This window comes from Centruroides sculpturatus, unplaced genomic scaffold (genome assembly GCF_000671375.1).
Source record: "Centruroides sculpturatus isolate CEXI.00-Female unplaced genomic scaffold, Cexi_2.0 scaffold782, whole genome shotgun sequence".
In the NCBI taxonomy this organism is placed as follows: domain Eukaryota; kingdom Metazoa; phylum Arthropoda; class Arachnida; order Scorpiones; family Buthidae; genus Centruroides; species Centruroides sculpturatus.
In genome coordinates this window covers 252,340-257,282 of record NW_019384980.1, presented here as the reverse complement: position 1 = coordinate 257,282, position 4,943 = coordinate 252,340, and positions in this window count along the sequence as shown.

Here is a 4,943-nt window from a genome sequence, read left to right as displayed (position 1 = left end):
ATTAGTATCATATTTAGGAGAGGACGTATATCCACCAACGTATTCATTAAACCAACACATAGTCCACTATATATCCCTGCAAACTCTAATGACCCTTATAGGTATAAAATAGCAGCGTTTCGAGCATTGGTTAGGAGGGCCTTTATATACTGTGAAAGCGTTATAGACCGGGATGCAGAGTTAGAAAGAATTATGCAATTGGCAGGAACATTGGGTTACAAGAGGAATGTGATTAAGGGAATTATTAGAAAATTAGAGGATAATAAAGATATAAAAAAGGCACAAGGTCCTTCTAAATACACGAAATTTACATACAACAAACATTTAGGAGGAGTTATGAAAGAAATCACAAATATGAAGGGTGCAAAGATGGTCTTAAAAAGAGCCCCAAATTTATACAAAATACTTAGAAACGATAAAGGGGTAGTTAGAAAAGAAAATAAGGCGGGTGTGTACAAGATTCCCTACGAGAACCAGCTTTTAGGAATTAAGAAAGAATATGTAGGGGTTACAACTAGGAACCTAGGTTTAAGGATCAAAGAACACAAATATGATATCAGAAAAGGTTCTAATGCGACAGTATTGGCCCAGATGGCGCAGGCAGAAGGTTCATTGGTACATTGGGATAAAGCCGAAATCCTGAAACAGATACACTCGCCGGCTTTGGCAAGAACAGCTGAAAAGATAGAAATCTATAGAAGCAAACTTGAAGAAAAATGTATTAACGCAAGGGATGCGGAGGGTCTTCCTTCCGCTTGGAAGTTTGCGGTTAGAAGCTTAAAAAAAGCGCATGAAATTTAGTATGAAACATAGTAAACTCTATATAGTTAGGCAGACGATATTATTAATATTTAGTAATGGTATTATGTTATTTATTTTGAATATTTGATTTATTTACAAGTATTATTTATTTTTATATTATCGGTTTATTTGTATTTTTGAATATTTAAACGAGTCGTTCTATTTATGAAGTGTTCTATTTGACCTGAAGATGATCCAATGAATGGATCGAAAACGTTTGTTTTAATTAAAAATAATCTCTCAGCGAAAGATAAGGTGTTGATTACATGTTTAATTGTTTCCTGCTTAGTGATTGTTTTTATTTACATAAATATTAATTTTTGTATATTTATTATTCGTTTTGTATTCAAAAAGATGTAGTTATATATGTGTATTGTTAAATTTTATGTAAAAAATGTTTGTTTATATATATATTTATTGTCAATTTATATTTACAAAAATGTTTGTTGTTTTATAAGTGTATTGTTAATTTATATTTAATCAAATATTTATTTGTAATTTTTAAATTCGTAAATTATATCAACATTCGTTGAATTTATTTTGTATATTTGTATTCTATATTTTCAATTATATAATAAATATGTATTCTTATAACGTTAAAAAATATATTTAATAAATAAAATGTTTTGATTTATTGTTTTTGAATGAATTAGCTTTTTAACAAAATTATTTAAAGTTACTTTATAAAACTGTTATAAGTTGAAATGGAGAATAAAAATTACTATGAAATTAATAATTCATATTTAATTTATAAATCATCATAATATATAAACATACAAGCTTTAAATATATACGAGTTATTTAAAACTAGCAGATGAGTGAGGCGTTGCTAAGGAAAAACTGAAACTTTTTAGATTAGTCTCTAAAAATATCGTATTATCAATTAATTAGTATCAACTAAAGCATTTTTCATCAATTTGCAAAAACACTGAAAATCTTTTTGACAGGTACTTTGTTCTCTTACTCACTTTTATGGATGCTCCAGCAGCAGTACAATGTTCGCAGACAAAGTCACTTGGTTGCAACTGATTCTTACCAAATAAGGAAAATGGTTTACATAAATTGAAAACACGTTGATCGATGATTATTTGTCTAATTACTTGGTCCAAAATTTGCTTGCAGATTTCAACATCGACCATAATGGCGTCTTTTGTTTTAAGCTAAAATGTGTTTCCTAACCAGTTGAATATTTTCTAGTAAATTAAAATTTTATAAATAAATCATCAAATGAAAAAAATAAATATTGGTTTGACAGTTCAATGCGTCGGTATATATGTGTGGTCTGTCAAGGAAAATATGCGTCCAGTAAGATGTTATATGGAAAACCAGTCACTATTCAGTTGTTAGACACGTAAATAAAAAATTTCAGAAAACATCACTCAGTCACTTTTTTAGTTACGCTCAGAATACGATATTAATTGATTATATACATATGGCCATAAGTGAAGCGGATGAAAAATGGATATAAAACTGAAGAATGTTAAGAACAATGCGGTGTATGGAGTGCACCATCGGTAAATCACTTAATGGTAATTAGTTCAGATTCATCGTGTTTTTAAAGTACCGTATCATATTACATTACTATGCTGAACACCTTGAAAATTTGTTAAGTCACTCGTAACGCCTAGAATGTTACAGAAATTTTAGTTGACAGAATTGAACACATTTATTAATTAATTAAATTAAAGTGTAAGTGTGTGAGAGCCGAACTTAGTAGAATAAATTATTAAATATTTTTTTTGTTGAGAAAGGAAAAGTTTAGAGAAATAAACAACAAACCGATATTTAAAAAGAACGTTAAATTATTTACCACGGACTTATTTCCTGATTAAAGATGATACATCGAATGTGTCACCCGGAATCTACGAAAAAAAGAAAGAAAACAACTATTGGTTAGTGGTGAAAAACAGTCCTAATAAGGCAGTGGAAAAAATCTAACGATACTCCCTTTATAAAAAGGTGGGGTCGATGCGTAAGAGTGAGTCTCCGGAGTTTGGTGTGAACTGTGGATTTACAAGAACGAATAGTCGTTTAGTCCTCGAGTCTCTATGTGGCACAAAGTTCTTTCGAACGTTATTACGTTCGAACGGGATTAGCCGCTACCCGCAACTATTCTATCGCCGCCGTTCGGGAGGATCACTACCTAAAGAAGTATCAACGTTCGAAAGAACTTCGTGCCACATAGAAACCAAATATCAACGTTTGAAAGAACTTTGTGCCACATAGAGACTCGAGGACTAAACGACTATTCGACAACTTATATCAAGGTATTTATCCTCGCGCAAAATACATGTGAGCTCTCTCTCTCTCATTAATACGGGTAATCGGGAAGAAAGTAGATATGTTAACTGAATCGATTGTATATAGCTTAAATAGAACAATAAACGGGCATTATGTATAGATTATGTAGAGTGTAATTTCTCTGATTCTCTCCTTACGCCTTCATTCCGGAACTAAAAGTCCGCAAACGCGACCGTTCGCGTAACCAAAATTAACGGCCAATAGATTTTTTCTGTGTCTGTTACAAGACACAAGTGGTGTCATCCTGACCAAGGGCGCCAAAGAGGTGCCGACCTTGCGGTCACAAGTGTTTTTACTGGTAACTTATTAATTACGGTATCTAAACAATCACAATATGTTATTTTTCAGTTAATGAAACTGCTGCTTTTTGTATAGAAGAAAGAGTACAGTATTTAATCGAATTTAGCGCAATAGTGATTGTTTAGTTGTTGATTTATTCATGTGTCTGCAAATAATCAGTAGTGTGCTATTTGCAACCAAAATTTAAAATTTACGAATACTGTAATTTAAGGGTTAACCGGTAACGTTGGGAATACAGTAAAACCTGGCTATGGCGACCACCTACGGTTCCTTCAAAAAGTGGTCTTTTAGACAGGTAGTCGTCCAATACAGGTGGTGCTGTAATACCGTATTTTCCGTACGTATTTTGCGCACTTTTTAGTCATTTCTACTAAGCAAAACTCGAGGCTAGCAAAAATAAGCGAATTTTTTCAACGATATGGCTATATTGGTATTGTATTTTATTCTTATTGGATAACCCGATTTACAGGAGTCGTCATGATATTATAAGACAGATTTAATACCAATATTTTAAACATTAATACAATACTCACTTTTTCTGGATTATAATGCACATATTATTCCAACTTAATTAATTCGACTAGGTTTTTTCGTTCGCTCCTCAGTTACGTGTATTACGTCATCGATATACAAGCGCGTCCTATCTCTCCATCACTTTGCTTTTGGTTTTCGTTAGTTTAATCTTATTTTAACTTTAAAAATACTGTATTTTTTTAATATTTAATATTTTCTTAATTAATTAAGTACAATAAGAAAAATTATTAATTAATAATAAAACGATTTTATTATTTTTTCTCATTATACGATTTCATTACAATCGCGGAATCGAAAAAGGAAGTAAAACTGATTTTTGCATTAATGCGTTTATTGTTTTTTGAATATTTTGCCTGCGAAAATTACTTGGATATTATTTTTCTAAAAATATCGTGGAAATAAGGTAGGTTGATACAGAAACTATTTATCGCACGTGTACTGTATATGAGCTTCAAAATAAATAAATAAAAATAGATTTTATCAAACGATGAGATCAGCCGATTAATTGTATCGTGTACAATATTTTACACCCCCAAGGAAAATACTGTAGGTCTAGGGTAAAATAAATTTTGTTTTCCCACAGTTAAACTTCGCCGCTAATTGCTGTTGTGATAACTTTAATACGATCTTCTAACGACAGCACTTTGCATTTCGGACATTTTCCAACAAACTGAAATGAATTTCCTTTGTTGCTAGACTAATTTATTAACACCTGCACCTAATTTCAAGGGTGGGAGAAGTGCCCGGGATGGGTTCGAACGAGAGTTTGGACTAATTCATTATATTAGGTGGTGGAAACGTTGTTGAAATGAGTTTGAACAATAGTTTAGACCAGATACATTCGCGAAAGTGGTCGCTTATTACAGGTGTCGTATGTTGTTTCGGACCAAAAATCGATGCCCGCGGTCGCGTTACACAGGTGGTCGTTTAATACAGGTAACTTATACGAAGACTCTATGGATAAACTATTCCGTGCCAGAAATTTTTGCCCGTTTTGACAGGTGCCC